The sequence below is a fragment of the Centropristis striata genome, chromosome 18, assembly GCF_030273125.1.
Source record: "Centropristis striata isolate RG_2023a ecotype Rhode Island chromosome 18, C.striata_1.0, whole genome shotgun sequence".
Classification (NCBI taxonomy): Eukaryota; Metazoa; Chordata; class Actinopteri; order Perciformes; family Serranidae; genus Centropristis; species Centropristis striata.
Genome location: NC_081534.1, coordinates 30,043,543 through 30,064,349, shown reverse-complemented (window position 1 = coordinate 30,064,349; position 20,807 = coordinate 30,043,543). Strand labels below are relative to the sequence as shown.

Below are 20,807 nucleotides of genomic sequence, written 5' to 3'. Positions count from 1 at the left end.
TCCCTTTGTCTTGTTCAAAAAAGGAGGGAAAAAAATAATCCTTGGTACCTGGACACGTCTCTTGAGGTCAATGGAAAACCCGAGAACGACCAGCCAGTGGAGCTGCGTTGGTTTTTGTAAACTGCGCTCAGCGCTTGCAAGCGTCACCGGTCAGTGGTCAGTTGGCCAACGGGTGTTGAGGAGAGGAGCCCCAGGGCGGGGCTTTGCACAGGTTGCGCAGCTTTCAAAATGTCTGTCAATTAACATAATCCCTTGTGTTTGAGAAAAAAGGGCAGTATAACCTGGCTTAAGGCCTTATAGAGCTGGCTTGGTCCTTACACTATAGATCAGATATTTACAGTATGGAGAGAAATGTGTATGAGTATGATAGAGTTTTAATCAAAGACATTTAATGAACGATGAAAGAAAATCATATTTTACCCCTCTTAGCTCAAGTTAAGAAGTTATGGTTGTGGTAAGCTGATATCTAACAGCAGTGGACTCTGTGCTGAGTTGATGTTGATCAGTGGAATCTGATAGAGGCAGAAGGCTCTACGTTTTCATAGTGCATCATACCTTCATCCTCATCTTCATCATTATGCTGCTGTGAGAAACAAAAACAACACACTTGAGATTCTGCATGAAAAGAAATTTTACACTGAAAAAATGTCATAATTTATTTGTTTAAACTCACAATGTTTTCTTCCATCTGTCTTCTGTTCCCTGAAAAGACAAAATAAAAGAGTCAACTTTAGCTTCCACCATAAAAATCCAGGTGAATTCAAACTTCCTGTTTCTAAAAGTGTCATCTGTGAACGTTGTCACCTTTAGTTCTTGTCCACATGTTGACTGCAACAACAGTTATGATGAGAGCTGCTAAACCCAGCGGCACATAGATGATCCTCCACCAGCCTGGAGAGAGAAGTTAGAAATGTTAAATATAGTCTGAGGTTTCATGATGATCAGACATTTGTTAGCGTGTTCTTGTGCTGACCATATCTCTGAAAGTGCCAAAAGTGTTTTCTTTCCATATGTAGTTCTGTTCTGTTGTTTATTACTGTTGATTGTGATTTAATTGTTTGTTATGATGTTGTACCTGGTTTTGTTGTTGTTTGTTCTGTTCCTGCATCTTCACCTTAACAAACACAATAAAAATATGCAGCAAACTGTACAGTCATGAAGATTTGCATGATGCAAATGACAGAAGGAAGTGATATTAAAACCTCAGATGTAAAAACATAGTTTGTGTAATTATCCACATCAGTTTGAAGAGAGTTTAAGCAGCTCATCATATTCTCACCTGGTTTCTCACCTGAGGACTGAGGAGGGCTGAAGGGGAACACCTGCATCTTTCCAGTGTATGTATGTCTCACTTCACATTTCAATGAGTCGTTCTTTGACTTCTGTTTGAAGTCAGATGTTGTAAATGTCAAAATGACTGAACAGAAATAACCTGATGTCTTTCTGTCTGTGACATAACTTCCCTCATGCAGCCACTTCACTGTGTGGTAACACACAGTCACAGAGCACAACAAGCTGACTGTATCATTGTTCTTCTGTTCAGTGACTGGTGAAGATGGAGATATTGTGAGAGAAAAACAACAAGAGTAAAATTAACTTCATCACTGTATTTATAATCATTATAATATGTCATTATGTTGTTTTAACAAGACAGTAAAACTTTATGACTTAAATACTCACTTCTGACAACTGGCAAGACAACGTAATCATTTTGTCCTGACTTGATCTTTCTGCAGGTGTAATAACCAGCATCCTCCTCTGTGACCTTCTTTATAACCAGAGAACATTGTTCTGTAACACTCAGTCTGTCTGATTTAGTTGCAGCTTCTTTGTGAATCTGCCCGTCTTCAAACAGCGTGATTGTTAATTTATTGCTTGAATCAAGGAACTCCCAGGTAACTTTGTCACACTTATCCTGATCATGTTTCACATTTTCAAAAGGCAAAGTAGCTTCATCTCCAACTCTGACAGTGACAGAGGAATATTCCCCAGCTGCTTCTGTTGAGAAAATATAAAAAATTAACTAAAATAGGAATTTGACTTATATTTATAATAAGTGTGATGATAGTTTGAGATTACTTTGTGTATCTTTGGTTTCAGGTTTTTTAGTTGTATAGCACCATTCATACACATTAAAGACATTAAAATAGACATTAAAAGCATCAGAAGTCACACTGTGTCTCATCTTTGGTTCCTAGAGTTCACTAACCTCTCCACGTTACAAACTAAACTTGTGTTCTTACCTCTAAAGCTGAACAGCAGCATCACAAATGAAGACATTATAATCCATCTGAATTCAGCCATCGTGCTTCTCTCTTGGTCTCTCGCTCTCAACTGTCAAAGTCTCTGACGTGCTGCTACTTAAAATATGAATACAGCATCTATTTCCTGTCTGTCCTTCTTGTTTCTTTGCAGTTCATGAGAATGTGGTTAAAACCTGCAGAGCTCTGGTGGGTTTGTCTTCTCATGCTGTCCAAATAAACATCAGAAACCCACAGTGTCTCACAGAACTGTCCTCACTACACCACATGTAGGAGTAGGTCTGTTCATGTTGTTTAAAATTATATGATAAGAACTTTTACATATTATTTGCATAATCTAAAGAGTTGATATTTTATTAGAGTGTACGTGAGGTCAGAACTTCAGGGTCTTTCCCCATCTTTAATGATGCCTGAGAATAATATGGAGGCTGAATACAGAAACAGTCAGAGGTCATGTTCAACCACAATGAACACATATGTGCATTTTATTGTCAGATTAGATGTATTTATATGTTATTTAGACAATTGTTAGAGCACAGTGTAAACAGTGTCACAGCCTGCCTGCTCTCAGTACTTTTCCACTCAGCTCACACCACTGGTTGGTCACTCCCACTTTATTAGTGTGGTGGAAACTTCTGATTAACAGAGGACTTGACAACAGGAAAGTAGTCTTTGTGGTTTATTAAAATAACTCTTGCAAGAGGACACATCAACCCACAACACATGAGTGCTGCAGACTGAAGTGTGCACAATCTGTGTTCAGATACTGTTTCATGCTGTGTTTGGTCACTCCCAGATCACACCCCGCTGTAGTCATAAAACATGTGACATCCCTGACCCCCAGGACTAATGGGACTTGGGGTCAGCTGAAGTTGTGAACATCATGTGTGGGTTAATATACACATGTGTTTTCAACCTTATCAGATGGTGTTATACCATATGAGGTTATTTCCATCACAATCAGTCACCCCTCTCACCTGGACTCACAGCTGCAACTTACTGCAACCAGGGCAGTACTTATGGTGCCCTGCATCGACTACTGGGGTCAACAACGCTCCAGCCATGTTCCAGGCCCTGGTTAATGACGTGCTCAGAGACATGTTGACCTGACTTTCTGCAGGACTAAAGAGCATATACTTCCTGTCTGTCTGACATCTGTTGGTTTCTTGTTTCTTTGCAGTTCATGAGAATGTGGTTAAGACCTGCAGAGCTCTGTAGGTTTTACCACTAATGTTGACAAAATAGACATCAGAAAACCACAGTGTCTCACAGAACAGTCCTTACTATAACACATGTAGGAGCAGGTGTCGTTTAAAATGATATATTAAGTACATTTATATATTAGTTGCCCCTCTAAAAAGTGGATGTTTTATCAGAGTTTATGTGACGTCATCACTTCAGGGTTTTTCCTGCTCTGCATGCTGCAGACATCTTTAATGATGCATGAGAATAATATGAAGTCATATTACAGATACAGTCAGATGTCATGAGCAACCACAATGAAAACATCTGTGTATTTTCTTGTCACACTCTGCCTGCTCTCAGTACTTTTCAGCTCAGCTTACACCAGTAGTTGGCCACTCCCAGTTCATCAGCCACCCCTCTCACCTGGACTCACAGCTGCAACCCATGAAATCAGGGCCGTACTTAAGCTGCTCCTGCACACACTTTCCTTGGCTAATTGCTCTTCACCTTAATACAAGACCTTCCAGTACCCAGGACTGCATGCCCGTTGCCAACCTTGCCTACCTTGGACTTACATGTTCTGCCTGACTTCCTGACTGCTACTGTTAGAGCGTAAGCTTTTAAAGCTTCCAACTCTCACCCAGGCTCTTTTTCCTGAACTTGGTCTTACAAAACACTCAGAACAAATGAATAAAGTCAACCATTTATTGAAAGAATAATATCCAAATGCAATGCTCAGCGCTGGACTCTGCAATGTGACCTCGATGGCACCACAAGACAGAGTGATTCCAAACTTACATATCTCTTCTCGGGTTTTGGCGAAACCCCGTACAATGGGTGGGCTCTTTAACGCAATTGGTCAATTTGTTTGTGGGATGCCTTCGTTACCACCTCCTTACCCGAGCATCTGGAGATTTAACATCTCACTGACCTTTCAAACTTTATGTGTGTGTCTGTTGTCTGCTGAAGCTTCCACATCCTGTCCCCCCTCCTTATTCTGCTTCTCCCCCTACATACCTTTCCTGAACTCTGAACTCCTATATATACCTCTCCTATCCTTAAGTGTCAAATCCTGTCATTGAGTAACCCGGTCATAATTTAGAAACTCAGTCAACCCAAGTATATTCCCCACTCCCACACTACTCCGCCTTCCGTCTCCTGGCTTTGAGTATTGCTTCTACACTACACATTCTCATATGCCTCTAACTTTGGCAGCTTTGTGTCTTCCTTCTATCCCCCTCTTGTTTGCCCAATCCTCACTGGTCAAAGCCAACCTCTCATGGTACCAATACCTTCTCACTGTTCAGAGATCGGGTCAAGTCCAAACACTTTTCTGAACCCTTTAAATCCTTTGCCTGGAAATTCATTAAAGTTTTCTGATGAACTTACCTCCCTGTTGTGCTGAATTTGGATCAGCCACACCTGCGTTACAGTAAAATCTCACCAGGAGATGGACCCAGCGCACTCCAATTCATCACTGGCTTGATTAGAGTCCATCAAGGACATTCTTCAACAACACAAGGTTCTTGCAAACTAGAACCAGACGATAGTCACTCAAGTCTCCAAGGTTCAACATATCATGGTAGCCATCAATCAGACATTTGCTGTTGCTGCTCCACCACCTGTTCCCTTCCAGTCTGCTCCTGCTCCAGCTCTCTTGGTTTTCCTCTTCTGAGACCAAAGTCAGAGCACCGGAACACAATGCTGGAGGATTGAAATGCTATTCCGACAAACTGTGATGAAAATCATCTGACCTAAAGGGCTTGCTTTTGGGGAATGGCAGAGTGGGAGGACAGGATGACGACCTTGTTTCCGTCAAAGCTGTTGCTATGGAGATTTGCAAGGTCTTCAGGATGATCTACATAGGTCTGATCGCTGCCTGAGGACTGTTTGATTTGAAACTAGGGAACCAGACAGTGGTTGAATACGCCATATGCTTAGTGAGTGGAATTCTGCTGCTCAGTGTAACATCTATCTACTAGTACTGAGTCACAATATATGAAGAACTGATTTGTTATGATCTGCCTACCTCGGTGGATGGACTCATTTATGTTACTTCCTGGTTGGACCATCACATCCAGGAGAGACGTCAAGAGAGGACAGGGACAACTGGGGATAGAGCACATTCAGCTGACAGGTCTCGTTCCACGACACCCATATAGACTAGACTACAGGATCCTACAGAAGTGGGACTCCTGGGATGGAGTCCCACTTGTCATCTGCCTCAAGCAAGCCACAGCCCCCAAATCACCTGTCTGCTCCAGTCCTGGACCTGTACCAGCAGAGTACCATGACTTCCATGAGGTGTTCAGTGAGGCCAATGCCACTTCCCTGCCTCCACACCACTCTTACAACTGTGCCAAAGACCTACAGTGCATTTCTTCTCGGTCACAGCAACGTCTTCACTCCATCATTAGACCGTCCTGCTCTCCAGCCAATACCTATAACTGCTCCTGCTTTTCCCCTGTCAGTGCCAGTTCATCAAAGTTATAACTTTGCCTTGAGGATCTGAGTTCTGTCTATTACCTGTTTCCTGAAAGCCTGTCAGCTAAATGCCTGTCCGAACTTCTCCCTGAATCTTGGTCCTTACTGATGATTCTTTGCCTATCTCTTCATAAGAGTGCCTGTTTAGACTGACGTTTTGGTTTTGATCCTTGCCCATGTAGCGGGTATTTGCTCTTGCAAGTAAATATTAAGGATTCATTAATAATTTAATTTAATTAATATTTATTAATAATAGTAGCAAGTTGGTTTAACTATGGGCTAGTCTCGGCTCAGAAGTCTAGATACGGCTGCTGGAGCTGGTGGTCAGCAATTAATGAGGACACAAAACAGTTGGTGCTGGTACCTTGTATTGAAAAAGTGAACCAAAATATTTACAATAACAAATATAATGAAGAAAATACAAAAAAACCAAAATATATACAAACTGCAGTTATGGCAACCGGTTGGAATATGTTAAGTAAGTGCACTTGAGTATAGGTTGGTTCGGTTCAGGATTTAACACAGCAGCATACAGGTTCATAATACAAAAATAAATAAATCCCCAGAGATGTTCACACACGAGTCCCAAAGCTGCTGCACAACCCACAAGGGTTCAAGTGAGAGTTTGTGAAGAATTGTCCAATGATTATTGTCCTTTAAAGGGAAAAGATGTGAGTGGAGTTGTGGCAGTGTAATGAGAGTTGCATGGGGGGCAGGCTGTGACAGCCTCCTACCAAACCAGTAGGGCTGCGATGCTGTGGTGCTGCAGAGGCTCTTGGCTCCCAGCCGTGGTTTCATTAGCTCGCCATCTTTTCTCCAAAAGGGACACCTGGCCTGCATCAAAATAACAGGTCCAGTAAAAACCAAGGTATTAGGCCAGATAGCTGCGATAACTTTAGCTCACCTCGTTCATATCCATTTATATTGTTCATGTGTACACAAAATAAATATCATAATTAAATGTAGAAAATACAATTAATATGAACAGTCAAAGTGCATTCATAATTCCCAGGTTAGCTGCTTTCAAAGTGCAATGGGTTGGCTTATAGCCTGCACACAGTTAACACAATAAGTTAATCACAATAAACAGAAACAGACTCAGCAAATGGCAATGTAAGCGGCCGAGGCTAATGCTAACACTAGCGGCCAAGGCTAATGCTAGCGCTAGCAGCGGAGGCTAATGCTACCGCTAGCGCCGTTAGCATGACATAGCTTAGCTTAACATCTCATGAATTCAATCACTCACCAGTTCCTTGGATAAATACATGCACGATGGCGGCAACAGACTCCCGACGACCCAGCTGTTAGCACTGAAGATTAACAATGATATTCTTAGTGCACCGAGTATAAAACAAAACAAAGGAGCAAACGTTCAAAAAGTTTGAATGACACGAACCTGCACACAGCTGCTAGTCGGTTCAACCCCACACCTCTGACTGGGAGAGACGCTGCAGCTGCAACAAATTGCGTTCTGCAAGACGCGATTGGCTGGGCGCGGTCACGTGACAATGTTTACATGAGGTAGTGTTTGGACAACAGGGAGAGCAAAATAATATTAATTATATTATTTTAATGTTAGACATTTATTTAGGGAAACTCTTAACCTGGGTTACACCCGCCCTGAGACTTTGAAAGTTTTTGCAACTTTTCCATAATTTTACCCGATCCTGTCTGCATTCTGGGTTCTTACGCCGTTGCCTGTATTCATTGGCCATGATGGATGAGTTCAAATGAATGAAAATAAAAATCAATCACTCTGTTTATCCAATCTGTACAGTGACAACTTAAAAAATATTTATTGTTCTTGCAAAGAGTACAAAGTACTGAGACAACAACATGCAGTTCAGCATCCAACCACAAGTTCAAAACACAGTAAAGTACAAAGTAAAATACAGTATTATATATAATATACAGTGTGAACATGTGCAGCAGTTACAGCAGGCAATGCAGGTGTAATAAGAAAATATATAGAGAAGCTGTAAATATAAGTAATGCTAATTGTAAGAGGTTATATACATAATAAACAGCTGGAGGTATGATATGACTACAGTGGACAGACTATAGATCTGATATTTACAGTATGGAGAGAAATGTGTATGAGTATGAGAGAGTTTTAATCAAATACATTTAATGAACGATGAAAGAATATAATTTATTTCCCCTCTTAGCTCAAGTTAAGAAGTTATGGTTGTGTTGAGCTGCTATCTAACAGCAGTGGACTCTGTGCTGAGTTGATGTTGTTGATCAGTGGAGTCTGATAGAGGCAGAAGGCTCTCCAACGTTTTCATAGTGCACCGTACCTTCATCTTCATCATTATGCTGCTGTGAGAAACAAAAACAACACACTTGAGATTCTGACTGAAAGCAAATGTTACACTGAAAAAAGTAATAATTTGTTGTTTAAACTCACAATGTTTTCTTCCATCTGTGTTCTGTTCCCTGAAAAGACAAAATAAAAGAGTCAACTTTAGCTTCCACCATAAAAATCCAGGTGAATTCAAACTTCCTGTTTTTAAAAGTGTCATCTGTGAACGTTGTCACCTTTAGTTCTTGTCCACATGTTGACTGCAACAACAGTTATGATGAGAGCTGCTAAACCCAGCGGCACATAGATGATCCTCCACCAGCCTGGAGAGAGGAGTAGAAATGTTAAATATAGTCTGAGGTTTCATGATGATCAGACATTTGTTAGCGTGTTCTTGTGCTGTCCATATCTCTGAAAGTGACAAAAGTGTTTTCTTTCCATATGTAGTTCTGTTCTGTTCACTCTCCTCTGTACCTTGTTGTTTTCTTCCATCGTTGATGTTTGTCTCGTCTGTTGTGTTGATTTCAACCAAGGTCCAGTTCTTTGTTGCTGTTGTTGTTAAAAACACAATAAAAATGTATATTTATGAACATATTTTGTGTAATTATCCACTTCAGTTTGAAGTGAGTTCAAGCAGCTCATCATATTCTCACCTGGTTTCTCACCTGAGGACTGAGGAGGGCTGAAGGGGAACAGATGCACCTTTCCACTGATTACATCTGTCACTTCACATTTCAATAAGTCATTTTTTGACTTCTGATTAAAGTCAGATGTTGCAAATGTCGTGCTGGCAGAACAGTAATCCTGTGATGTCTTTTTGTCTGTGACATTGTTTCCTCGATGTAGCCACTTCACTGTGTGTATACACCAATCACGTCTCACCACTGAGCACAACAATCTGACCGTATCAGCGTTCTTCTGTTTAGTGACTGGTGAAGATGGAGATATTGCCCCTCATTTATCAAACGAGCGTAGAAAGACAGTATATTTCGTCTTACAACAGGGTTCATGTGTGATTTATCAAACGTTCGCATCTCTCAAATCACAACGTAAGAATGATCGGTTGTTGATAAATGTGGCGGCTTGAAACGAGCGTCATTTAAATGTCACACCCTAATATATATAATATACTATATATAAAATATACCTGATTCAGAAGGCTCGCCTCCAGAGTTTATGACACCGAAGGGCGCAATACGGCCAAAAAGAGGATTTGTTCCCCGCTAAAATCAACTTTACTACAAAGTCCACCGTTACAAATAACAACAGGAGGAAATAGACATATTACAGAAATACGCAGCGACGGAGGTTTATGAAATAAAAGTACTTACAGTTATATACTCAAACAAGTTCGGTGAATATTTTACATTTGGAGCACAGACTTAAAAGTTTTCCCAGCTTTTTGGTTGAAAGAGGTAAACAATGTTTCAAAGTAAGTTTAAATCCCAAAAAAGAGGAATTTCTCAGAGGCAGAGAGTGAAACGCTGACGTCCAACAGCTGCAACAGAACAAACTGGTTTTGTTTGGCAACATAAAAAGTAAAATATTTTTTGTATTGTCACTAGCACTTATTGCTGCACTAATGGCTCTTACTGCACTATAACTTGATTGTATGCTTTTTTTTTTTTTTTCTTCCTGTAAGTTGCTTTGGATAAAAGTGTCTGCTAAATGACTAAATGTAAATGTAAAAAGGAAGGAAACCAGTGGTGCTGTCAGCAGAGTAACAGTGGACCATTCAACTCCTGGTGAGGTTTGAGTAATTCAATTATACATCGTGATATATATAAAGCCTAATAGCATATATAATCTCCAAATATTGTTGTTATTATGAGGGAGAGATATTATTCACTCCTTTACATTTAGTAATAATTCTGTCCTCGTCAGACGAGTGTGTGGCAGCGCTGACTGGCGTTTAAATGTTTCTATTGGATCAGAACCGCTGGTGAAGGAGACGCTGACGCTCCGGTGTCCAGCAGGATGACGTTAAATAGCAGAAGACAACAACATCTAAGATCCTCGGCTAGTATTCTTTTTAAACAATTTAACGGCCGCAGGGTGTATTTATTTTTAATGATGTTTTAGTGATAAATAATTCAGCCTAAACATGCTTTGGTTTGTCACCATTAAAAACTCCGACTCAGACGTGTGGACTTCACGCTGACTCAAATTTGCGTACACGAGCTGAGAGCAGACGTGAGAAATGATCTTACGCCCACTTTACGCTCACTTTCTGTCGTACGCTCGTTTGAAAAATGAGGGCCAATGTGTGAGAAAGACAACAAGGGTAAAATTTACTGTAATCAGAATAATTGTAATATTTCAGTATTTTGATTCAACAAGACAGTAATACTTCTACTCACTGCTGACAACAGACAGGTCAACAACAACATCTTCTCCTAATCCGATCTGTCTGCAGGTGTAATAACCAGCATCCTTCTCTGTGACCTTCTTTATAACCAGAGAACATTGTTCTGTAACACTCAGTCTGTCTGATTTAGCTTCCTGTCCATGATCAACCAGTGTAACTCCTGAAAACTTCCAGGTAGTTCTGTCACATTTATCCTGATCATGTTTCACATTTTCACAAGGCAAAGTAGCTTCATCTCCAACTCTGACAGTGACAGAGGAAGATTTCCCAGCTGCTTCTGTTCAGAAAAATATTAGATGTGAAAAAAATGTTAATAAGAATGTTATGTTGGTAATTAGTGTGAAGATTATTTTAGAAAAGTTTGTAAATGTGTCTCATCTTTGGTTCCAAGAGTTCACTAAACTCTCCACGTTACAAACTAAACTTGTATTCTTACCTCTAAAGCTGAACAGCAGCATCACAAATGAAGACATTATAATCCATCTGAATTCAGCCATCGTGCTTCTCTCTTGGTCTCTCGCTCTCAACTGTCAAAGTCTCTGACGAGCTGCTACTTAAAACATGAATACGGCATCTACTTCCTGTCTGGCTGACGTCTGTTCGTTTCTTGTTTCTTTGCAGTTCGTGAGAATGTGGTTAACACCTGCAGAGCTCTGGTGGTTTTACACTCTCATGCTGACCAAATGAACATCAGAAACCAACATAGTTTCATAGAACTGCCCTGAATGTAGGGCACCAATGCATCACTGTAACACACATAGCATCAGGTCTGTTGATTTCGTTTAAAATGATTTAATAAGTACTTTTATATATTATTTGCACATCTAAAAAGTGGATGTTTTATCAGAGTTCATGTGACGTCACCACTTCATGATTCCTGAGAATATGGAGGCTGAATACAGAAACAGTCAGAGGTCATGTGCAACCACAATGAACACATTTGTGCATTTTATTGTCATATTAGATGTATTTATATATTATTTAGACAATTGTTAGAGCACAGTGTAAACAGTGCCTGCCTGCTCTCAGTACTTTTCCACTCAGCTCACACCACTGGTTGGTCACTCCCACTTCATTAGTGTGGTGGAAACTTCTGATCAACAGAGGACTTGACAACAGGAAAGTGGTCTTTGTGGTTTATAAAAATAACTCTTGCAAGAGGACACATCAACCCACAACACATGAGTGTTGCAGACTGAAGTGTGCACGATCTGTGTTCTGATACTGTTTCATGCTGTGTTTGGTCACTCCCAGATCACACCCCGCTGTAGTCATAAAACATGTGACATCCCTGACCCCCAGGACTAATGGGACTTGGGGTCAGCTGAAGTTGTGACCATCATGTGTGGGTTAGCGTACACGTGTTTTCAACCTTATCAGATGGTGTTATGCCATATGAGGTTATTTCCATCACAATCAGTCACCCCTCTCACCTGGACTCACAGCTGCAACTTACTGCAACCAGGGCAGTACTTATGGTGCCCTGCATCGACTACTGTGGTCACCAACGCTCCAGCCATGTTCCAGGCCCTGGTTAATGACGTGCTCAGGGACATGTTGACCTGACTTTCTGCAGGACTAAAGAGCATCTACTTCCTATCTGTCTGACATCTGTTGGTTTCTTGTTTCTTTGCAGTTCATGAGAATGTGGTTAACACCTGCAGAGCTCTGTAGGTTTTACCACTAATGCTGACCAAATAGACATCAGAAACCCACAGTGCCTCAAAGAACAGTCCTTCCTATAACACGTGTAGGAGCAGGTCTGTTCTTCTTGTTTAAAATGATATATTAAGTACATTTATATATTAGTTGCTCATCTAAAAAATGGATGTTTTATCAGAGTTTATGTGACGTCAGCACTTCAGGGTTTTTCCTGCTCTGCATGCTGCAGACATGTTTAATGATGCTTAAAAATAATATAAAGTCATTTTACAGATACAGTCAGATGTCATGAGCAACCACAATGAACACATCTGTGCATTTTCTTGTCACATCTCTTGTCACAGTCTGCCTGCTCTCAGTACTTTTCAGCTCAGCTCACACCAGTAGTTGGCCACTCCCAGTTCATCAGCCACCCCTCTCACCTGGACTCACAGCTGCAACCCATGAAATCAGGGCCGTACTTAAGCTGCTCCTGCACACACTTTCATTGGCTGATTGTTCTTCATCTAAATACAAGACCTTCCAGTACCCAGGACTGCCTGCCCGTTGCCGACCTTGCCTACCTTGGACTTACCTGTTCTGCCTGACTTCCAGACTACCACTCCGCCTTCCGTCTCCTGGATTTGGGTATTGCTTCTCCTGTTCTGCTTCTCATAATACTTCTAACTTTGGCAGCTTTGTGTCTTCCTTCTATCCATCTACTGTCTGCCCAATCCTCACTGGTCAAAGCCAGCCTCTCATGGTACCAATACCTTTACAAAACTGTTCGGACATCGGGTCCACTCCACACACTTTTCTGAACCCTTAAAATCCTTTGCCTGAAACCTCATTAAAGTTTTCTGATGAACTTACCTCCCTGTTGTGCTGAATTTGGATCAGTCACACCTGTGTTACAGTAAAATCTCACCAGGAGATGGACCCAGCGCACTCCAATTCATCCCTGGCTTGATTAGAGTCCATCGAGGATATTCTTCAACAACACAAGGTTCTCCAGAACCAGACGATAGCCACTCTAGTCTCCAAGGTTCAACAACAAGTCATGGTAGCCATCAATCAGACATTTGCTGTGGCTGCTCCACCGCCTTTTCCCTTCCAGTCTGCTCCTGCTCCAGCTCTCTCAGTTTTCCTCTTCTGAGACCCAAGTCAGAGCACCGGAACGCAATGCTGGAGGATTGAAATGCTATCCTGACAAACTGTGTTCACTAAAAATCATCTGACCTGAAGGGCTTGCTTGACGACCTTTGTTTCCGTCATAGCTGTTGCTATGGAGATTTGCAAGGTCTTCAGGGTGATCTACATAGGTCTGATCGCTGCCTGAGGACTGTTTGATTTGAAACATGGGAACCAGACTGGTTGAATACACCATAGGCTTAGTGAGTGGAATTCTGCTGCTCAGTGTAACATCTATCTACTTGAACTGAGACACTATATATGAAGAACTGATTTGTTATGATCTGCCTACCTCGGTGGATGGACTCATTGAGGTTACTTCCTGGTTGGACCATCACATCCAGGAGAGACGTCAAGAGAGGACAGGGACAACTGGGGATAGAGCACATTCAGCTGCCAGGTCTCGTTCCACAACACCCACATAGACTGGACTACAGGATCCATCATGGGATGGAGTCCCACTTGTCATCAAGTCTGCCTCCAGCAAGCCACAGCTCCCCAATCACCTGTCTGCTCCAGTCCTGGACCTGTACCAGCAGAGTACCATGACTTCCATGAGGTGTTCAGTGATGCCAATGCCACTTCCCTGCCTCCACACCACTCTTACAACTGTTTCACAGACCTACAGCGCGTTTCTTCTCCGTCTCAGAAAATTCTTTACTCCCTGTCGGCACCAAGCCATGTAGATATACGTTATTGACAGCATCATTGGACCTCCTGCTCTCCAGCCAATACCTATAACTGCTCCTGCTTTTTCACAGTTAGTGCTAGTTCATCAAATTTATAACTTTCCTTTGAGAATATGGGTTCTGTCTATTACCTGTTTGCTGAAAGCCTGTCAGCTCTCTGCCTGCCCGAACTTCTCCCTGATCCTTGGTCCTGACTGATGATTCTTTGCCTATCCCTTCATAAGAGTGCCTGTTTAGAAGGACATTTTGGTTTTGATCCTTACCTGCCTTGAGACTTCCATTATTTTACCCAATCTTGTCTGCATTCTGAGATCTCATGCCGTTGCCTGTATTCATTGGCCCTGACGGGTAAGTTTGAATGAATGTCAACCAAAATGAATCACTCTGTATATCCAAACTGTACTAGTGACAGCTTAAAAAGATGTATTGTTCTTGCATAGAGTACAAAGTACTGAGACAACATCATGTAGTTCAGCATCTAATCACAAGTGCAAAACACAGTAAAGTACAGAGTAAAGTACATTTTGTTTTACATATACAATGCGATCATGTGCAGCAATCACAGCAGGCAGTGTAGGTAGAACTAATTTGGAGAGTCTGTCATGAAAGCCTCCCATGGTGTTGCTGGGCATGGGGCTGTTCATGCAACTTGCCATCGAGTCTTGCAGCATTTCTTTTGGCCCAGATTGGAAGGGGATGTCTCTGTTTTCAGCAAAACTTGTCAGCTGCAGAATTTGCTTGACTGTGTGAATGCCTTTAGGCATAGACTGTATATGGTGGGGCAAATGACAAAACAAAGGTTTTGTCATTTGAGGTGGCCATTGTTTCTGCCGTCTTGTCATTAGGGATGTTTGCCTTTATAGAGGGCAAGGAAAATATACAGGCTGATGCCCTCTAGCGCCTCTAGTAGCTTACAAAGCTTGTTGGTTAATGTTACCTTATTTGTGTTTGGCACACACCTCACCACTGATATACTGACTCACAAGTTTCTTTGTGGTGTTTTCAATTAATCAAATAAACATTATTTCCTTATAACTTCAATAATTGTGTGGTCTACCTTCTTTTGTCGTGATCTATGAGCCGGTTCATGACAGGCTATATAAATACAATTGACTTGACTTCACTCGTCACATGGACAAACACATGTTGCATAATTGTTTACTAAACAATCACAACAATAAAAGAGCCACAGGTGAGCTATTCTGTTTCAGAGCTATGGATGCAAACATAGAGAGAGAATCATGGCAAGAGGAGGAGGAAGAGAAAGACTGAGGTTAATTATGTTAATGAAGTGTCCTCACAAAGTAAGAAGAACAAGGGTGTGTGTTTGGGTGTTCTCATACGTCTTACATAGTGGGGACCAAGGCATTAAACAACCAAGTGAGGACATTTTTATTCTTGTGTGTATCTGTGACTATATTGAAACTAATGAAGTTAGTAGGTTCCTAAACCAGCTAGATAGCTGCTGTTTCCTTCATATTGATGCACATCAAAGACAGTGATTGATTTGTAAATCCTGAGATACCGGAGCACAGAGAGAGTTCAATTCTGGTGGATCAGGGGGGCAAAAAGTCACATTATGCATTAAAACTAAACCCTCAAAATCAACTGGAGAGAATCTCATAGAATCAGCTGTTTACAGTGTAATCTCTCTCTCTGAGTGTTGATCTGCTGCATTTCAGCACCATGGACAGCTCCACATTTACACATTACTTTCTAGGGAATATTAACCCCCCTCTCCACAGGCTCCTTTATACTTTTACTTTTATTCATTGTTCAGTGCAAAAAGCAGCAATTTGCAGAGTAATGTACATTACTAATATAATAGTATTACATAACAATAGGAGTTGGATATGAATACACCAAGATATAAACAGTATGAACATGTGCAGCAGTTACAGCCATCGTGCTTCTCTCTTGGTCTCTCGCTCTCAACTGTCAAAGTCTCTGACGAGCTGCTTCTTAAAATGAACACAGTTCACATGTTAACAGTAGATGACGTCTTGGTCATCATCAGCGGAAGTTTGATGGGCGAAGATCGTTTCTTGGTTCCTCATTTTATGTTTGCACTAATTTATTTTTGTATTTTCTTTTTCTAAGAAGTAAAGGAGAAGTATTGTGCTGAGAATGTGTCTAACAGCAGAGCTCTGCAGGTTTTACCCTCTAATGCTGACCAGATAAACATCACAAACACAAATGACACTAACAAGTATGTGACAGAACTGTTTGTGAATAACTTGAATGTAGAGCATCAAGTCTCCACAACCCCAGAACAGATGCAGCAGCAGGTCTGTTCAAATGTTTTCTTCCACATAATGAAGGACACGGCTGCTGTGAGTGACAGGCGGCTTCCAGGCCCTGCATTCAGCCCGCCTCCACTCACACACCTCACACTTCTGCTTTTTGGGTTTTGGAGCATGTTTATATGTGTGTGTGTGTGTGTGTGTGTGTGTGACAGTGTGTTTGATGTGATGTGTGTGTGTGTGTGTGTGTGTGTGTGTGTGTGTGTGTGTGTGTTTGATGTGTGTGTGTGATTTGTGTGAGTGTGTGTGTCTGAGTGTGTGTGTGTGTGTGTGTGTGTGTGTGTGTGTGAGGATGTTTGGGGTTGAGACTTGGTTTCAATTGGGTTTATGTTTTGGTTCGTGGCTACAGATGCGTTGTGTTAATGAAGTGTCCTCACAAAGATAGAAGTAAAAGCATGTGTGTTTGTGTTTTCAGGTCTTTCCGTCATACTGAGGACCACAGCTTTAACCGATAAAGTGAGGACATTTTTTCTTCTAAGGCCTGTTTGAGGGTTCAGACTTGGTTTTAAGATGCAGGTGTGTGTGTGTGTGTGTGTGTATGTGTGATTTGTGAATGTTTGCGTGTATGTGTGTGTGTGTGTGTGTGTGTGTGTGTGTGTGTATGTGATGTGTGTGTGTGAGATGTTTGTGTGTGTGTGTGTGTGTGTGATGTGTTTGTACGTGTGTGTGTGTGTGTGTGTGTGTGTGTGATATGTGTGTGTTTGTGTGATGTGTGTGTGTTTGTGTGTGTGTGTGATGTGTGTGTGTTTGTTTGTATGATGTTTGTTTGTGTGCGTGATGTGTGTGTATCTGTATGTGAAGTGTGTGTGATGTGATTGTGTGTATTTGTGTGATGTGTGTGTTTGTGTATTTGCGTGTGTGTCATTTAGCATTTGTAGTGTGTGTGTGTTTTGTGATGTATGTGTAATGTGTCTGTGTGTGTCTGAGTGTGTGTGTCTCTGTGTTTGTCTGTTTGTGTGTGTGTGTGTGTGTGTGTGTGTGTGTGTGTGTGTGAGTGTGTTTGATGTGATGTGTGTGTGTGTGTGTGTGTGTGTGTGTCTGATGTGTGTGTGTAATTTGTGTGAGTGTGTGTGTGTCTGAGTGTTTGTGTGCCTGTATATGTGTGTATATGTGTGTGTGTGTATATGTGATGTGTGTGTGTGGGATGTTTGTGTGCGTGTGATGTGTTTGTATGTGTGTGTGTGTGTGTGTGTGTGATGTGTTTTTACGTGTGTGTTTGTTTGTGTGCGTGATGTGTGTGTATCTGTATGTGAAGTGTGTGTGATGTGATTGTGTGTATTTGTGTGATGTGTGTTTGTGTATTTGTGTGTGTGTCATTTAGCATTTGTAGTGTGTGTGTGTATTTTGTGATGTATGTGTTGTGTGTGTGTGTGTGTGTGTGTGTGTGTGTGTGTGTGTGTGTGTGTGTGAGGATGTTTGAGGTTGAAACTTGGTTTCAAGTGGGTTTATGTTTTGGTTCGTGGCTACATATGCATTGTGTTAATGAACTGTCCTCACAAAGATGGAAGAAAAAGCATGTGTGTTTTTGTTTTCAGGTCTTTCCATCATCCTGAGGACCACAGCTTTAAACGACAAAGTGAGGACATTTTTTCTTCTCAGGCCTGTTTGAGGGTTCAGACTTGGTTTTAAGGTGCAGGTTATAATTAGGTTTAGGTGAGGTGGTTAGGGTTCAGTTAGGCATTACCTGTGATGTTGATGAGGCGCTGTGGCACTTCACATTTTCAGCTTCATGCTTGATCAGATATAAACATATTTATATGTATGGGTATGTGAGAATCAAACACAAAACTTTGCATAGTCTGCTGACCCCGCAACCCGGCCCTGCATCCAAAACAATTCCCTAAAATATTTGAAGTAAATCTGCTGCAGCTTGAAACAGAACCAGTAAATCTTAAACTAACAGCAACAGTAATCCAGTGTAGATTGTTGCTTCTATTAAACATTATTGCTAAGTGTAAAAAGCAGCAACATGCAGAGTAATGTACATATAGTAACACACTAAGGCGAAAAGCTGGCACAGATCTTTCCAGCAATATAGCGAGAAATTTGTGAGACCACACTATGAAAGGGGCTCGTGAGTCGGCATGATGCAGGATTACAAACCACGCTCCTCTCAGGTTCAGCAGCCTTTTTGTGTTATGGATGGACCAAATGACATAAATGTGAGTTCCATGTGTAAATTTCAATATCTGTTTAAAAGTGTTATTGCAGGATTTAATGGCCGTTATCAGCTGTAATCAGACCATAAGAATGGGTGAGAAGGGGCCTGCTCCACCTGCTGGCAGGTTGAGATTAAGATTACTTTTTAATCCCATAATGGGGAAATTCAACCTCTGCATTTAACCCATCCTTTTAGACATACCAGTGAACACACCATGCTTAGGAGCAGTGGGCAGCACATTACTAAGGCACCCAGGGAGCTGTGTGGAGGGATTAGGTGCCTTGCTAAAGGGCTCTTCAGTCCTTGACCTGTTAGTCCTGGGATTCAAACCGGTTGTTACATGCCAGATTCCTAGCTTCTAGGTCACGTACTGTCCAAGAGAAGATAATTTTCAGCCCATTTAATCGCAGCTCATTGATAATAAAGGTAACTTTCTTTGAAAAAAAGCAACGGTTCCCTTAAGATTTTGCCACAAAACTACTTCTCTAAGGTTTAGGGCAAAAACTTCCTGGTGAGACGTTAAACAAAAGTTCAAAAAGTGGAATAATAATAATAGTAATAATAATAAGTAAATGCTGGAAGTTAAGGTGTTACGAGGACGACGTGAGCACCAGAAGGGACATAGTTACGTAGCTCACGTAAAATTTAACTTGGCACAAGGATCTTTACTGACATTACTTCTAATAACATTGTTGACTTTTGTGTTGACAGAGTACAGGAGCTGAACAACACATGTAGATAGAGCTTCCCATTCAATAAGATGAGAACAACCTACTGGCCTACGAGCAGGTGGAGCAGGCCTCTACACCAACTCACAAACTGGATGTTTATGTTTTAATTTTCTAATTGACAATCGTAAAAACTGTAAAAATGAATGTACTTTCTGTGACAATCAAAAAGCCACTTCGTCGTACTGTCTTCTCTCTTTGGCTGATTTGGGTATTAGCTTTTATTGTCCCTGAATCCCTTGCAGATATTAAAAGGATGGAAAAACTTTGTAACATTACAACTTTTAAGTCTGATGGATGAGAAAGCCATTCTCTGCACTGAGTGTAACTGTAGACAGAGTCTTGATCAGCAGTAGAAAAGAGGAAGTTGAACGTGTGAAGATTGTTTGTTAAGATAAATGTTTGCAGGGATGCAACTTTGCTTCTATTTGTTTTTAGAAAAACGGAAGTTGTTCATGGTGTTGTTTGACAGCACGCACAGGTCTGAGATCACTTTATCTCTGCAGTTATTTTAAAACTGAGGCTGTGTTCTGCTGGAACATAGATGGTTCAACACACTGATGCTCTCTAATTGGACAGTCTTAAACCCTCTGAGCCCCAACAAGCTAGTTTAGGACGTTTTTTCTCTTTTTACATTTTGCTCACTGGGTCTCCACATGCTATACATATTGAACTATTTACATTTTTACAGCCTCTCCTGTCTCTGCTCTGTGTAAACAGATTTTCAGTGAATATTTGTCATGTGACCGTTCGTCTCAGCAGAATCAATCATGGCTTCACAGTGTTACTGAGGAGCAGAAGTCAAATCAGCACAGCCTACTCTATTTTCACAGTCAGTATGTTTATTTTTACTTACCTAAGTTTAGATTGCAGGACTGTATTTAATAATGATTTGAGTACTCTGTCCACCACTGACTGCTAACTCTCTTTGTATTGTGCAGAAGATGCATCTGAGCAGATTCAGCAGCATACAGTATTATGCTGGTTTATTATGATTTTGGAATAAGTTGGTAAACAATCACATATGTGTCAGATTCTGAATATTTTTGGCTCTGCAGCTCAGTGTGAGTGGACAGTGGTGACCTTCTCATGTTGTGGTACCACACTCTAAAAAAGTGTTGAGCTTGAAAGTCAAGAAGTTTTTTTGACAGATAAATACTAAAAGCACCAAACATAGAAAAACTCATGTCATTCAAAATATGTCAAAAACCAGACGAGGAAATAATTTGCAATTTTGTGGGACTATTCATTTATTCAATTAAGCAATAAAAACAAAAAGCAATTAAAACAATGATGAGCAAAAAACAAGAAAGACTTCATTTTAACGACATCTTCATTCTGCCCCTGCAAGGACACATATTACGTAAGAAACCAATATATTTAGGAGTCTCACTTGTTTTCATAGAGCTGCTGCTGTATTCTCACTTTGCCATCATTAAGCCAAACGATTCATATCTTATTTAAACTCTACTGGATTTAACCATAAAATCT

At 41.0% G+C, this 20,807-nt stretch overlaps 1 protein-coding gene across 1 annotated transcript in view; it reads right to left on the bottom strand.

Moving 5' to 3' along the window:
- Positions 1–20,638: 20,638 nt before the first annotated feature.
- Positions 20,639–20,807, bottom strand: part of LOC131990730 (uncharacterized) — a 1,663-nt gene continuing 1,494 nt past the window's right edge. The window contains exon 6 of the mRNA XM_059355844.1: positions 20,639–20,807. This exon is cut by the window's right edge and continues 163 nt beyond it. The gene's annotated coding sequence lies outside the window, so the exon portion shown is untranslated.